At 43.4% G+C, this 17243-nt stretch overlaps 1 protein-coding gene across 2 annotated transcripts in view; it reads left to right on the plus strand.

Annotated features, from left to right (window-relative positions):
- Positions 1-17243, plus strand: part of LOC135116042 (uncharacterized) — a 246751-nt gene that overhangs the window by 187576 nt on the left and 41932 nt on the right. The window contains exon 5 of one of the 2 annotated variants that reach the window (XR_010276145.1): positions 12583-14156. The exons of the other annotated variant lie outside the window; for it this stretch is intronic. The gene's annotated coding sequence lies outside the window, so the exon portion shown is untranslated. Of the gene's footprint in view, positions 1-12582; positions 14157-17243 lie in introns of those variants that run through there. 2 annotated transcript variants of the gene reach the window in all.

A 17243-nucleotide genomic window follows, 5' to 3' on the forward strand; every position in this document is an offset into this window, starting at 1 on the left:
ATTAGTGTTTCAAGCATTTTCATTTTGCATACGGCTGAGCTTAAGCTAATTGGCCGGTAATTACATGGTAAAGATTTACCGCCTTTTTTGAAAATCGGAGTTACAAAAACACATGACCCTGGAGTAACTCGAACACCAAGCCTTCTGATCTGGAGTCAGACGCACAACCATTGCGCCACTGGGCCGTCAACCATTGCGCCACACACACACACACACACACACACACACACACACACACACACACACACACACACACACACACACACACACACACACACACACACACACACACACACACACAGAGAGAGAGAGAGAGAGAGAGAGAGAGAGAGAGAGAGAGAGAGAGAGAGAGAGAGAGAGAGAGAGAGAGAATGTCGGGTCCTCAAATCGGAAGAGATCATTTCTGGGCCCTTGACCTTTGAGAAAAATGTGCTAATTAGATGACGAAACTCCCACCTGTGATTAGAAAAGTGGTAATTTATTGAGCCATATGACTACTAAAGGAGAGGGAAGAGGCAGCAGCAGTGATGGGTGGTGATGGTGATGTAGGTTCTTGCAGGTTATGAGAGAGGAGGAAAGTTATGGGGGAAAAGTACTGATTGGGTGAAACGAGGAAGCTGGCAATGATGGAGACAGGGAGAAATTGAAGGCTAGATTAGGAAAGAATGGGAAACTAATGTAGGAAGAGGGAAATTTTGTTGAGAAATTGATGAAAAATAAGAAGAATGGTAAGAGAGACATAAGTGTAGATGGAAGGCAAGTGAGGGGAGAGAAAGGGGAAGCTAGAGAGATGGATGAAATTTACTGAGGGAAAAAGAACTGATGGAGAAATGGTGAAACTGATGGGGAAGGATGGAAAGAGGAATGGGAGGGAGGTAAGGAAGGGAATGGTGTGTGTTGGTGAAAGTTGAGAGACACGTGAGGAAGTATCCGTTGCACCCTTTATTTGTTTCCTTTTATTGCTTTTGTATCTGTTTTTTTTTTTTTTTTCTTCTTGAGCGATTTTTATTTCTATATAGATCTGACTTACGTATACATTTTTTTTCTATTAATCGTTATTTTATTTTCATTTATTTATCTTTTCATTTAACTACCTATTGATTTATTTATTCATTTATTCATTTGTTTCTTTTTTTTCTCTACTCATATTTGTATTTATTTTATTTTATTTTATCTTATTTCATTTTTATTTTTATTTTTATTTTTATTCATTTATTTATTTTTTTTTTCAATGTGAGTGTGTTTGTTTTCCTCCCCGTAGACCTAAGCTTAATCACTCACCGCTATTTTTCCCTCCCACAAGAATCACCTCATTTATCTCCAGCGTCACCCAATATTAATAAGTCCTCGGAGCGGTTACCAATCTTTCCTTTTTATTAATCATGAATCTCACACATAGTGACTCCCTCAAAGACATACAGGTTCATTCCCTGGATTAATTCATTAGATTATTAACCAACACATCAGACTTTTCACGATCTATATTTTATTTATTTATTTATTATTATTATTTTTTATGTATATTTCCCCCCTGTAGTGTGTTTGCTGGGATCATAAAATCATGCCAGGTGTCTCGTGCAAGAATTCGAGTTGCATCTTACAGTAAATTAAATCTGAAACTCGCGAGTGGTGAGTGGCTGCATCTCTTCCCTTTGAAGCTGATCGGATGAGTCGAGAAGCGCATAAAATCTCATATCCACTCCATGGATTATTAATTATTTTTATCAGGTCATTATTTATCGCCGGCACGTATAATTTATGAGGTTGAGAGAGAGAGAGAGAGAGAGAGAGAGAGAGAGAGAGAGAGAGAGAGAGAGAGAGAGAGAGAGAGAGAGAAAAAAAAGGAGTGAGTAGGAAGAGAAAGCAATAGGGTTGGTCACTAGTATAAAGAATAGTCTGTGCAGAACGTGGCTCGCAAGTGAAGAGGCGTCCCCTCCGATTGGAAGAGGAGGAGGGAGAAGAAGAAAAAGAAGACAAAAAAAAAAAAAAGGACACAAAACTAAACCAAAAAACTAAAAGGGACAAGAAAACATGTGACACGTGGAAGCCTATTCCTCCAAAGTGTGTCCCCACAGCCCTCACCTGCCCCATGTACAGATCCCTGTAACTGTAGATAATTACCTTATTACACCACTTCCGCCTCACCCTCGTTCGGGGAACACCGCTGAGGGAGGGGGCACCGATCCCTGGCCGATAGTTCTTGAGGCGGGTGGAGGGGCGTGGAAGGATGTCTGAGTTCTCTTGTCAACCTGGGTTAATCACTTTATCGTGTATTGATGCGAGCCTCACCACTCTCCATCTCAAAGGGGAAGGGAGTGTCTGGGGCGGCGCAGGTAACAAGGGAAGTAATGCCCGCAGCGTCGCCTCAAATGTAGCGCCTCGAGAAGGTCAGCGGTTCGTGAAGCCTGTAAATGTTTATCGTGGAAATGTTTATGCATACGTGAGGCGGAAAGATTAACATGGAAGGGTCTTGAAAGGAAGGCGCCGCTAAACGCAACACTGAGGATCCGCTTATCTGTCTGTCCTCTCTTCCTCCCTCTTTCCCTCTGTGTTTTGTGATTATAGTTATAATAATAATAATAATAATAATAATAATAATAATAATAATATTATTATTATTATTATTATTATTATTATTATTATTATTATTATTATTATTATTATTATTATTATTATTATTATTATTATTATTATTATTATTACTTTGTTATTATTATTATTATCATCATCATCATCATCATCATCATTGCTATTTATGTTGAAGTTGTTGCTGTTGTTGTCGTCGTCAGTAAAATTACAATAAAATAATAATAATAATATTAATAATAATAATAATAATTATAATAACAATAATGATAATAACAACATCAATCTAAAGATGACGCCTTTCCTCCACCGTCTCGTAGCAACACGAGAAACAAGTGGGTAAGAAAAGACACTCAGCAATCGATGGAAAACACTATAGGGAAAAAGTGAAGGCAATAAGAGTGAAGAGAGGACTGGAGGGCAGGGAGGGAGGGGGGAGATGGCCTTCCGAGACTGGGAATTTGAGAGAATGTCGGGGCAAAAATTGAGACAAACTGGAACAAGTGGCTGCGACAGGAAGTGCACAGAGGCGACCACTGACCGACCACTTTATTCCAGGTCTTCCCTTAGTCCTCTTACGGCCATGTCTAATGGAAACTCGTCGGACCAACACAGCCAAGAGACACAACAAAAATAGTAACTTGTCTGTCCCTGAAAGCCAGTCCATTTGAGCCCCTTTAAACTAACCAGTGATCTTACCCAGGTCACCCATTCGTCTAACAAGTTCAGTTAGTCGTCAGTGTCACGATACTCTTTTTTTTTTTTTTTTTTCAGGTGAATTTCGCACCTGGTAGTGGCAGCGAAGTATTGGTGGTCACACACACACACACACACACACACACACAGAGGGAGAGGGAGAGAGAGAGAGAGAGAGAGAGAGAGAGAGAGAGAGAGAGAGAGAGAGAGAGAGAGAGAGAGAGAGAGAGAGAGAGGGGGGGGGGGTTTGATAGGAAAAGCTGTGATCAAGACTACGTGAGTTGTTATGGAAGGAAAGAGATCAGATGGAAACAGGGAATGGATAGCTGAGTACGTGTAGAGTCAATAACCGAGTAACACACGCTTTCCTTACCTTAGTTGAGAGCTTTCTAGCATTCTGAAGTCCTCTGATTTGCTAAAAGTCCATCAATCGTCAGGACTTGTAAGGAGATTATCAGCAAATCACAGGACTTAAAATAGAGAGAAAACAGAAGTCTTGGGACCTCAGCTTGCCATCCACTCACCTGGTCAGTCCAGTTTCACTTTTACACCTGAACGTTAGACGGAAGAGGATATAAAAAGAGAAATCCCGCGGCCACCAGACATAATGGTGTGTTGGTCGGGAGGAGCGACGAGGTGGAGTCAAGGTGGAGAGGAAATGAAAGAGTCTGGAATGTGCACTGGGTGGAGATGGTGGTTAAGGGCAAGAACACAGTGTCGGAGGGAGGAAAGGGCTTGTCGAGGCGAGGGGAAAGGCGAGAGGGGCGAAGACAGCTACGTGAATTATTTATAAAGAGAGATGACATGGAAACTTTGCTTGTTGGAGAGAGAGAGAGAGAGAGAGAGAGAGAGAGAGAGAGAGAGAGAGAGGGGGGGGGGAGTGAGAGAGAGAGAGAGAGAGAGAGAGAGAGAGAGAGAGAGAGAGAGAGAGAGAGAGAGAGAGAGAGAGAGAGAGAGAGAGAGAGAGAGTACGTACTCCGGTCGGCTAAAAGGTGTCTCGCTGAAGAGGACTCTTGAGAGAAGGACGAGGGACGCCTTACAGTAGAAAGGAAGAGAGAGAGAGAGAGAGAGAGAGAGAGAGAGAGAGAGAGAGAGAGAGAGAGAGAGAAGTACAAAGGTTCTCTACGCCTGGGTACACGAGCAGGCGAGGCAAATAATAATCTAAGTAAACAAAGGTGTGAGGCGGCATTTAACACTCTAATATGTCTGCTGTTTGGACGAGGAGAGGGAATTAGCCTCCCTTCCAACCTTCCCTCCGTAAAATTACACAAAAAAAATAAGGCGTCAAATCAAATAACTCTCAAAGCTGTTCAGTGTTTGTCGTCTGGAAGTGAGTGTGCCGTTCAATAACACAAGATTACATTATATATGGATTGATGTGAGGGCGCCTGACGACCCCCAGAGCCTCGCCTCACTCACCCTGGGCCTTGGTGATTGTAGGGAGCGGGGCAGCGAGACGAAGGATGTTGAGTGGACAGAGAATTTTAATAAGATACTTTGTCACCGGCGTCCAGTGTGCCGATGTGAGGTACCCAATGCCTCTAATTCACAGTATTGAGAGGTACACAGATATTCTCCTTCGGAAGCTCACAGCACCTCCACTCTTGGCATTACCACATTTACCAACGCAGCGTCCCTTTCCTCTCCTCCTCGCCCTTCTCTTTGATTTTTGTCCTTTTTTTCCCCCTTACGTATTTTATTCGTAGTAAAAAAAAAACCCTCCGTGCAGATTATATTAGATGTCCTGGTATCGGTTCTCAAGTATTCACATGTATCCTCCTCCTCCTCCTCCTCCTCCTCCTCCTCCTCCTCCTCCTCCTCCTCCGTCCTTGCGCCACTTATTTGGACTAGCCACGGGTGAAGGTCACATATGCAGTTAGCGGGGATACCTGTCCCGTTAGTGGCGTGGTGGCTGTCAAGTCCCCGGGCTGTGTTGTGGAGGCTTACAGGGACGAGCGGGAGGAGCAGGAGAAGGAGGAGGAGGAGAAGAAGGTAACAGGGTGGCAGTGACGAAGAGGAAAAAAAGAGAAGAAAGAAAACGAAGGACAGACTATATCCAGGAGTTATTTTATTATTACTACTACTATTCTTTATTATTTAATCTCCTGCGGCACTTTTTCTTTGTGTGTTTTCTCTCTTTTGTGTGGCGTCTTGGCAGGCCCTTCTTTCTCACGCGCCGCATAAAAACCCTCCTCCTCTTCCTCCTCCTCATCCTCCTCCTCCTCCTCTTCCTTCTCCTTTGAAATAAATAAATAATTGAAGAGCGGGAGAGTTACGAGCGACAGAAGAGGGATGGAAGTATACATTAGACGCGACCTGCAGCAGCGGGGGTCACACTCACCCTGTTTACGATTTGCCGTGAGGGGCAACCACACACACGGAGCCCTTGTTGTGGCCGGACGCTGCGTGTGATTTGAGAGAGAGAGAGAGAGAGAGAGAGAGAGAGAGAGAGAGAGAGAGAGAGAGAGAGAGAGAGAGAGAGAGCAGTGATTATATTAGACAGATAGAGAAACTGACTGACTGACAAACGGGCAGCTGACAGATTGAAAGATACAAAGACACACTAACAGACAGACAGGAAGACACAGATTATATGTAATTATGTACTCTTGTAAATATCACAGCAAGGGGAAACAAAAAACTACCACTTATTCTTTTTCGTTCTCGATAATAATCACAGACAAACAAGAGACAAAAAGTGGGGGTGCCGTTACTTGATACACGACGCGAGACACACCCACCACAAAACCAATGACAATAATAGACAAAATAACAACTGCAATACTATCCCTGTATAAAGGTGAGCGAAAAATAACTATCATAAAGAGAAGTTACGTACGTACATCCGCCATCCTAAGCCGGTCACGCAGCATTCCCATTCTTTTCTTTTCCCTCAATTACTCTTTTTAAAAAATATAAAATGTTTCCGTAGCCTTTCCTTTCGCTTGGTCTTGTCCTGGGAGGCGATATTAAGTGGTGGGGAGGGAAGCCAACAAGGTCACCTTTATTATTTAGGGCCCCTGCAGGCTGGTAGGTGGCGGCTGAGGGCGACGATGGGTGTTGAGTGGCCGCAGCAGCATCAGGGAGTGAAGAGTTGGTCTGCCGAGCCCGACCTTCTGAAGGGGCCGCGGGAGGGAGTCATATGTCTTGTCTCCCTTCCCTGTGAGGCTGATATTAATGGCAGATAATAGAGATAGACAGATAAATGAGAGAGAGAGAGAGAGAGAGAGAGAGAGAGAGAGAGAGAGAGAGAGAGAGAGAGAGAGAGAGAGAGAGAGAGAGAGAGAGCTGAAAAGGAACCATATCGTTACGTTCTCTTTAATCGCCCTTTCTCGTCCCATTAGCGTCCAAAAACGGAGGTTATTTGGGATCATTTGTCTGGCGGTGACAAGATGACCCGCTATTGTTTGTCTCTCTCCCCTCGGGAACGACTGATCAGCGAGCCGCCAGCCGCGTGTGGCCGCCTCCCCCCACACCCGGTAAGCCTAATGAAGACCCCTGAGTAGATGACATTCGACAGTCGCTGATCATAGAATACTGAGGGTTGTCGCGGGTGGTTGAATCTTGCTCTTTTCCCATCCAATAAGAGTGTCGGGTTGTGTTTGGAGCAGCTCAGGTGACGCTCCCGGATGTAACTTGTTTTTCATCACAGCGCGGCATGTCTGTCGGGGTGTTAGCGGCATGAGGGCTGACGGAGGCTGCTTTGTTATCTCCGTCTGCGGAAACCTTCAGCTCAGTTGTCTGTTCGAGATCAGCTTCTGCTCTCATAAGAAAACAAGCAGACCGCAAATGCTGGTTGGGCTGCACAAGGCAGCCCCTTGTAAAAAGTAATAAATAAATAAATAAGTAAATAAATAAATAAATAAATAAAAAATAAAAATAAATAAAAATAAAAATAAAGAAAATTTAGAAAAAAATTTAAAGTAGCCTCATCTAGTTTATTCCGTTTCCTCTATAAGGTTCAGCATGTGTCTATTGTTAATGTTTTGTGATTTTCATCGGTGTAATTCTTAATTGTGATTTTGATTCAGTTATCCAAGATATGGAGTGAAGATTTTGTTCATAATGAAAGAGGAGCAGTGAAAAATTTATAAAGATAAAATCATGTTCACTCTTCTTGCGTTTGTCGGTACAAAAGAAAACAAACAAGCCGGCAGTTACAATGCAGATAAAAAAAAAGAAGAATACCATAATCACAGAACGAGCTACGTGTAACAAAAACTTTACCGCGCAGTTTAATAACATATTATGAAGCTCTTATTATGCAATAAGGTAATATTTGTTACTTCACAAGAGGAGACGAAGGTGGTGAGGGATGAATATGTGTGTCTTTTTCCTGAAGGCGCACCGAGGCCCCGCTGGAGGTCATTTTTGCTTAACGTCGAATGTGACTCACTTAAGAAAATAATCCTGTGATAAAATATCAGAATTCATGTAAAAGGCGCTCATTCCAAGAACCTGTCACTTAGACTTGTCAGCAGTCCCTTACTTAACTTACTGTGCTTTTAAGTCATCAGTCAGGCGGCGTCCCCACACAGTAAGAGGCAGTGCATGTACACGCATGATGCATCGCACACTAGATATACCACGCACGGAGAAACACGAGGAGGGCGCGTATTGGCATGTAACCCGCACCGCCACACTCCACCAGGTATATACGAGCCGTTGCGCAGGGTATTGGCAAAGACATTCCTGTTAAGATGATTCCTGTTGCTCACGCTCCCGAGGGATATTGGTAACCGTGATGCATCATGGGTCAAGGAATTTCCGAGCTCCAGGATTCATGATTTCACTGGCACCTACGCTCCTCCCTCTCCTTCATAAGATACCGTCTGAAGATCCAGAGATGTCCTTCCGCCTTCCCTCCGCCCCTCATCTCTTCTCGAGTCCCATGACCGCCATGCTAAGAAGTGTGGATCAGAAGCAAGTTTTTCCTCTGAAAAGAAATATAAAAAAAAACTTCAAATTTGTAAAGTAAGCTTGTTTTACCAGGTTTTTCTTTTTTTTTTCTTTTTTTTTTTTTTTTCCTTGTATCCCTCCCTCGCTGCCCGCCAAGCTCGATCACCCTGAAGGTTTATGTATTGACGCAGGTTGATGTAAAAATAATGGTTGGCGTCCTTGCTAGCTTGTTTGATCTTTATGGCTGACTCTAACGCCGGAGAGCCGTTCACCTGCTTGAATGTCAGCAGCTGGGGCGTGGAGAGCAGAGCCAGGGTGGAGTGGGGTAAGCGGGGTAATCCAGGCGCCGCGAGTACCAGTTTTGAAAATTACTATTGACGCGGGCGATGCATTCACAGCAGTGGCCCCTAGCGTGCTGCAGACTGCCGGTTACACTGAGCAGTAGTGATGTGGAGAAGCATTCCAAGAAAAAATCAGGCACACACGCACACACACACACACACACACACACACACACACACACACACACACACACACAAACAAATTTTATACATACATAGATAGATAATAGATATTAATAGCATTCGGTATTATAAAGTAATACAATAGTTATACAATATTTGTAATTAAGTTTACAGTAAAAATAAGGATTATATATTATTGTTGTTTTAACATTTGAGAAAGAATAACTGTGTATTATAATTTATCAAGGCACCCTCGCGAGCTCCATAATTAGGCTTCAAGGGCGCTGCGACGCCCGTACACTGCGGCATAGGACCACTGGCGTAGAGTTGTGTTATTGTACTTGAGAGAAGTAGTAGGTAGTAGTAATGGAAATAGGAGGAAGAGGAGTGAGAAAAATTATTTTTTTAAAGACAGCTAAAGTGCTGATGCCATCAGGTGACGCCTGAGAGACAAAAGAGAATAAAATAAATTAATTGAATTAAGTTGATAAACAACTTGATAGCGTTTTTTAACTAAACAGAATCAGAATGATACTTTATAAAGTAAAATGCAATATTTATATAAATAACGAAGCATAAACAGAGAGAGTGAAGGAAAGTGGCCAGAAGAGCACAGCTGCCACAAGAGGCTGAGCGGCGGGCCCCGGGTGGCGGTGGACTGCCAGAGCTCAGACAGAAGACAGAAAGATTAGAGTGGAAAGTTTGCAAGCAAAACTTGGCAGAGATTGGCACAGTGCAGTGACTCTAGGAGACAGAGAGCTTTTGACCAGACCTGCCTTCATAAATGAAAGTGCAATGACTGTGTGTGTATATGTGTGTGTGTGTAAGTGTGTGTGTGTGTGTGTGTGTGTGTGTGTGTGTGTGTGTGTGTGTGTGTGTGTGTGTGTGTGTGTGTGTGTGTGTGTGTGTGTATATATATATATATATATATATAGAGAGAGAGAGAGAGAGAGAGAGAGAGAGAGAGAGAGAGAGAGAGAGAGAGAGAGAGAGGGGGGGGGCGCAACCATAATTGAGAGTTGGGCCACACGTCACACCACGTCGGCTTGGGTGTCTTGGCGGGGATTCTACAGCCCCATATTAGCACTTAAGCTGTGTTTTACACCAGTGTGCTGCGCTAGACGTTTTAATATCTACAGGCAAAGCCTCCCCGCAGACTCATGGTGTGCTTACTCATTCTCACTCTCCAAATTTCAAATGCTTACTTTCTCTTACGGTTCACCTTTAAGTTTTATTCACATTATAAGAAAAAAATATAATATCATGGTCAGGTTCCTTTAATTTTGGCTTTTGATACCCCCACGATTGTGTTTCATCAAGTAAAATAATGTGCCCACCAGCAGAGTTAAAACTGTTTCTTGAATTCACTGCGGGGAAAAAAAAAAATATCAGAGGAACCAAATGGCCGAGGAAAAAATTGAAAACCGGACATTAAGTAATAGTCATGCCAGCAGTGCTGAACTGAGCAGAATTATAAAAAGTTAATATTCATGTAATATCAGTAACAGATGCTTCTATAATAGTAGATATGGTATTTTTATTGCTAGTAGTAGCAGTAGTAATAGTAGTAATGATAATAGTAGTAGTAGTAGCAGCAGCAGCAGCACTATAAGTAGCATTAGCAATATTATATATATATATATATATATATATATATATATATATATATATATATATATATATATATATATATATATATATATATATATATATATATATATATATTTTTTTTTTTTTTTTTTTTTTTTTTTTTTTTTTTGTATATACATACATACATAAATGCATGTATACCTTATGCATGTATACCTTATCCCGCCTGCCTGAAGTGTAGGTACAAAGGACAGAACATACTCGAGTTACTAATGAAGCTGTGGTGAACCGGAAGGGGTGAGGCAGCACCGGGGATGGTGCGATAGGTGGTGGGGGGTAGAGGGGATTGATTAGGAGGTCTGGCCTTCGGCATCTACGCAACACTTAGCAAAAACATAACTTTATTTTATACCATCAAGGTGATCCGCCAGCCCTCATTAACGCGCCATGTCCATGAATGGGCTTCAGTTACTATGCTCCCTTTGTGCACCTCCCGCTGTTCTTGCGCAGGACGAGAGAGGTGCATGCAGTGGACGGTAGATGGATGAATACGTAATTAGATCGAAAGAAATGGACACGCACGCGCGCGCGTACACACACACACACACACACACACACACACACACACACACACACACACACACACACACACACACACACACACACACACACACACACACACACACACATACACAACTATCCTGCTCAGTCTTAACGTCCTTGCCTGTTATTTTTGCAGTGATGTTTGCATTCCAGACCGTTTTCCATTGATGAACGAACAGTTACGGTTTCCCTAAGCAGTCAGATGATATGCCAGAGACCACAGTATTGTCCATACGCTGAACGATGAGCTTTAAGTCTGGTTGAGGTGTTTGCTGCCCATGTGACAAGCACGTGAACCTGAAGGCCGTGAGAAAAAAAATCACACACACACACACGCACACACACACACACACACACACACACACACACACACACACACACACACACACACACACACACACACACACACACACACACACATATGGCTCAGCAGGAGGTTGACCCACAGGTGCCAGCACATTAATAAGGAGATTAGCTTTCCTTCCAACCAGGTGAATCTTGTGCCTGACCTTGACGCTCCAGGTGACCTTTGGCTTAATAGACAGGTATATACGGACAAGTGGGAGGTGAGCAGGGTATCACACACACACACACACACACACACACACACACACACACACACACACACACACACACACACACACACACACACACACACACACACACACACACACACACACACACACACACACACACACACACACACACACACACCTTAATCAAAGAGCATTTCCTAATGAACAAAACTTTTTTGTGTGTGTGTGTTTGAATGATAATTAATATTCGTTATTTTACTATCTGTTTATATATCTATCCACTAAGTAAATGCAGTGCCGTACATTAAGGACCGTGATAAGAGCGTTGCGTGAGGGCGATTGGCCTGAAACTTCTTATGTTCTCTTGTATTGTGGTGGAACTGCACGAAAAACTCAGACGCGTAATTTTGCTGGAAAACATTTCACAAAAGCCGACCAGCATCATATTTTCGGTCATACATCCTGCGACTAAAGGGATCAAAGACGGAGGGGTTGGCAGCTTATTGGAGTGAGGTGTCAATATTCGTACAAAATAAGACAAAAGTAGAAAGAGCCAATATTATTATTTTGTATTGTTATCTTCTTTCCTCCGTTTCTCCCGTGATTAAACCTTACACGAACGGAAAGGCACGTGGCACAAGTATTAATCGCTAAGTCAAATGTTACTAAATTGATTCTGTAGTTAAACAGATTATACAAGTGTGTGCTCCTTTTGACTTTTTTATTTTCATCGTTTTTCCATTGTAGTGCTTTTGCAGCTACGGCTGCTACTACTACTACTACTACTACTACTACTACTACTACTACTACTACTACTACTACTACTACTACTACTACTACTGCTGCTGCTGCTACTTCTACTTCTGCTGATGCTACTACTGCTATTTCTACTACTACTACTAGTATTACTGTTGGTGCTGCTGCTGTTGCTGTTGTTGCTGCTGCTGTTGTTGCTGCTGCTGTTGTTGCTGCTGCTGCTGCTGCTGCTGCTGCTGCTGCTGCTGCTGCTGCTGCTGCTGCTACTGCTACTGCTACTGCTACTACTACTACTACTACTACTACTACTACTACTACTACTACTACTACTATTAATATTACTACTACTACTACTACTACTACTACTACATCTACTACTACTACTACTACTACTACTACTACTACTACTAGTAGTAGTAGTTCTCTAACCATCACCATCCCAAACTTCACAGCTCTTTACAACTACTGCAACTACAGACCACCACCACCGCCGCCGTCGCCGTCGCCTCCACCACCACCACCACCACCACCACCACCACCACCACCACCATTACCGTTACCACCACATCCACAACCACTCCACGGCCTCGTTTCCGACCACCTCCTGTGTTCCTGCCAAACTTCACGAGTGGGTTAATTTCCATGCTGGAGTTTAAACATTTTTCTTGGCCTAGTTTTCGAGCGCTCCGTTTTTCCGCTCCCCTGCACGTTGGCCGCTGCAGGAGTGCCTTAATTGCTTCTGGGACGGCTCAGGTGTAGAGGAAGTGTAGGTGAAGTAATAGATCGTACCTTTTTTCATATCTACTTTGTCTAGTGATGTCGAAGGTAATGTTGTACTGTGCTTGAGGTGTTTTAAGTGTTTGTGTAAGGTGATTCAGAGTGAGAGGGGGGCGGGGGAAGGAGAGCGAATATATGAGAAAAATGTAAAATTGCCAGAGAAAAACAGTTTACGACAAAAAAAATAAAGTACTTAGATGGCAAAAGGATAAAAATCTCAGAGAGAGAGAGAGAGAGAGAGAGAGAGAGAGAGAGAGAGAGAGAGAGAGAGGATGGGGGGAAGCAGTATAAAACACCCTGGGAAAACTCATTCAATTCTAAGCCCAAATAACCGCATCGTCATTCTAAACTATCTAACCACTGCCACCCTTTTTCTCTCTTCCTACATTTGTACTTTCCTCACCCCTCTTATTCACCTCAACCAAACTCTTTGCTTCCTTCTTTTCTCCCAAACTTCTGTGCCCCTCCCCATCAAGTAAGGCCTTAAATGCATTCTACGTGTATCAGCGGGCAAAGATTTTATTCGCTTGGGGAGAATGACCAAAACAAAGACCTATATTGCTCCCGAAGGCGTGACACAGAGGCTGACCTAACCTAATCTGACTTAACCTAACCTAACCTAACTCTCCGTCACGAGGCAACATATTCACCGGAGAGGATTTCTGTGGCGCAAAATGTATACCAAAAGAATCGTGACGTTAATCGTTTATGTAGAAAATGCGCCGTGTGTTTTGTTTCATATTTGCGTCGCATATGTCACCGTCTCCGTAACTGTGAACTGGAGAGATGCGGCAGTGCGTGTTTCTATCTTAGGGGGAGACTCAGGTGTGGCAGAAGACAAAAGAGGAAATAGTTCTCCCTTTTTTCAGCTTTTCACTCCCCGATTGGATACAACCTATATGGGAAACTGAACAATATATTTCTCTCTCTCTCTCTCTCTCTCTCTCTCTCTCTCTCTCTCTCTCTCTCTCTCTCTCTCTCTCTCTCTCTCTCTCTCGTAAGCTTTTTGTCACGTATTAAAATATTTCCATGGGTAATTTTTGGGGCAATTTTTCTCTCTCGATTTCTTCGTTTGCTGGCCTTTGTATTGCGGCAGTTTCAGTTTTGTTTGTTCTGGTTCGCCGTCATTTCGATGCTTTCTGTCCGCCGCTAAGTTTGAAGTGAATTGTTTCTTGTGTGCATTCACCTGACAAAGAAAAAGGATAGGGAAAGGGATGGAAAACAGAACAGAATGTGTATTGTTATGATAGAATGTGTATTGTTATGATATACATTAGTCTCTCTCTCTCTCTCTCTCTCTCTCTCTCTCTCTCTCTCTCTCTCTCTCTCTCTCTCTCTCTCTCTCTCTCTCTCTCTCTCTCTCTCTCTCTCTCTCTCTCCATCGTGGTGTCATTTGCTAGTAGAGCTGGAGAGAGAGAGAGAGAGAGAGAGAGAGAGAGAGAGAGAGAGAGAGAGAGAGAGAGAGAGAGAGAGAGAAACAACTTTCAGATAGGTTACTTCCCTCTCTTTGAAAATATAAAGGAATTTCTATCTACAGTGCGTCTCTCTCTCTCTCTCTCTCTCTCTCTCTCTCTCTCTCTCTCTCTCTCTCTCTCTCTCTCTCTCTCTCTCTCTCTCTCTCTCTCTCTCTCTCTCTCTCTCTCTCTCTCTCTCTCTCCCCAGCTCCACTAGCAAATGGCACTGTATAAATATTTCACTACACGACGAGAGAGAGAGAGAGAGAGAGAGAGAGAGAGAGAGAGAGAGAGAGAGAGAGAGAGAGAGAGAGAGAGAGAGAGAGAGACTAATGTATATCATAACAATACACATTCTGTTCTGTTGCGTCATTCTTTGATGGGAAAAAAGATGCCTCTGTCTGGCTTGTGTTTGAGAGGGAGAGAAAATATAATGGAGCGAGGCACGTGTTCTTTGTGTGTGTGTGTGTGTGTGTGTGTGTGTGTGTGTGTGTGTGTGTAATGGTGTGTGGTATAATGGTTCAAGGCATGTTCTATTTTAATACTTGTGAATAGATTTTGAAGAAATTAGTGTATTGTACTCATTACTCTCTCTCTCTCTCTCTCTCTCTCTCTCTCTCTCTCTCTCTCTCTCTCTCTCTCTCTCTCTCTCTCTCTCTCTCTCTCACCAATCAAAACACATGGAAAAGGACACTGGCAGACATTCCCTTGTAATTTCTATTCCTAATCTATTTCATATATATTTCTAATCTATTAAGAGCACAAAATTTTTCCTCATCAACAATATTAAATAAAGATAGAATGAAGTAACGCCATCTGTCATTTTAACGCATGTCCCTCCATCAGTGCTTTACACTCTACGCGTTACACACCCACAGCCTGGCGGCGAGACAGACAGTAGTAAAGACAGTAGTAACTCCACTAGTTTGTCCTCCACGAAGCAGTCGTCGGGGTGAGCAGGCCAGCGGGTGGGGCACGAGAGGAGGGTGGGCAGTCCTGTACTCGTAGCGGCCATTAGACCACTTCTCACGTCCCCCACAGGCGGAGGCGGCGGTAAACAGGGATAAATAGCAAGGGAAAAACTGGGTTACCTCCGAGGGACAAACGGAGTAAACCTGTTGCTGTGAATTTTTGACGTAGTTACCCCGAAAAACTAGCTTGCAGGGCGCCTTACCTCTGTACCTGTCCCCCTCCCTCCCTAGCGGCAATATCCCTCCCTCACCTCCCTCACCTCCCACTATCCCAGCAGCCCACCTTCACCTACTCCCGTCCCTCTCCTCTAAATTCCCCTCTTCGTAAGCTCTCAATTTGTTAGTCTCCCTATCCTCCCTCCCCAGTTATCCATCCCCTTCACCTCTAACCATTCCTCACCCTCCCTTCATTATTTATCTTCCTCCAGCCCGCCTCTTCCCACCTCTTCGTTCCCTGGAGCAGTAAACAACGCTACTCAGCATTCATTGGTTATATAAAGGGACCCGGATTATAAACCACTAAAGAGAGGGATCTGAGTTGCGTTAAATCAATGTCGTATTTCCTTCCCTTGTTTCTCTTTTACGGACAAGCCTCGAATCTTTCATGATCACGCACAAAGGAAATCAAAGATGTCTGGGCCGCGCTCCTTCTTTGTATTCCTATTGTAATTGTTCAGCTATATTTCTTTCTCCCTGCCTTTTTTTTTTTTTTCTACCGTGGACGTTCCCAGGTACTGTAGTTGTTAAGGTTATCCCTGAAAGTTACGTAATGTTACCAAAGAGGACTAGCTATGAGTCTTCCCCTCCCCGCGTCTTTTACTGAAAAAAAAAAGAAAGAAAAGTGCTGTATTACAGACCTAATAAGGTGTGCAGGGTGGTGATTTCACAGGTGAGGTGACAGTAATACCTGCATTACTGAAGTACGTGTCATTAATGCATGTGACTTACACCTATGATTTACACCTGTATTACTTATTGAAGGATATGTAATTTACACCTGCATTACCTATTACAGTATATATGATTTACACCTGCATTGTCCTTACGTCCTTCAACTCCCTGACATGAGGAGATCACGTGTCCTCCTTAGGGGCCGCTACCCGACGTCCTTGAACGCCCATTATACTGATACAAAAATGCAATATATCTCAGTTACACATAATGGTTCTGTAGCGACCATCCTACAGTGTACAGTTTTGCATCATTTACTACTCACTGCTTCTCTCTTTTCTGCTTAAGTACCGATCCCTCCCCTTCATCTCCCCTGCCTCTCTCTCTCTCTCTCTCTCTCTCTCTCTCTCTCTCTCTCTCTCTCTCTCTCTCTCTCTCTCTCTCTCTCTCTCTCTCTCTCTCTCTCTCTCTCTCTCTCTCTCTCTCTCTGTGTGTGTGTGTGTGTGTGTGTGTGTGTGTGTGTGTGTGTTTATATTTTCGCTTGAAAGACTTATTATTTTTCTTCAAGGTTGTGCAAAATGTCTCTTCGACACACGCCGGAGCTTTTGTCGTTTGTCAACACTCAAATCTGTGTGTGTGTGTGTGTGTGTGTGTGTGTGTGTGTGTGTGTGTGTGTGTGTGTGTGTGTGTGTGTGTGTGTGGACTTTCAAGGACGATCCATAAAAGTTCAAGTCTGAGGGACGAGTTTGGTAAGGTTCCCTCGAGAGTAACTATTCAAGAACCGGACTAATATTGATCGCCATAAGATACAAGAAGAAAGAAACGGAAGGAGCGAGCGAGCGAGCGAGTGAGAGAGAGAGAGAGAGAGAGAGAGAGAGAGAGAGAGAGAGAGAGAGAGAGAGAGAGAGAGAGAGAGAGAGAGAGAGAGAGAGAGAGAGAGAAAGGAGCATGATATTAAAGGAAAACAAAGAAATTATGGAAAGAATAGAAAAGATGCCAATTAAATACAGACACTCAAAG

The sequence above is a fragment of the Scylla paramamosain genome, chromosome 30, assembly GCF_035594125.1.
Source record: "Scylla paramamosain isolate STU-SP2022 chromosome 30, ASM3559412v1, whole genome shotgun sequence".
Lineage (NCBI taxonomy): Eukaryota > Metazoa > Arthropoda > Malacostraca > Decapoda > Portunidae > Scylla > Scylla paramamosain.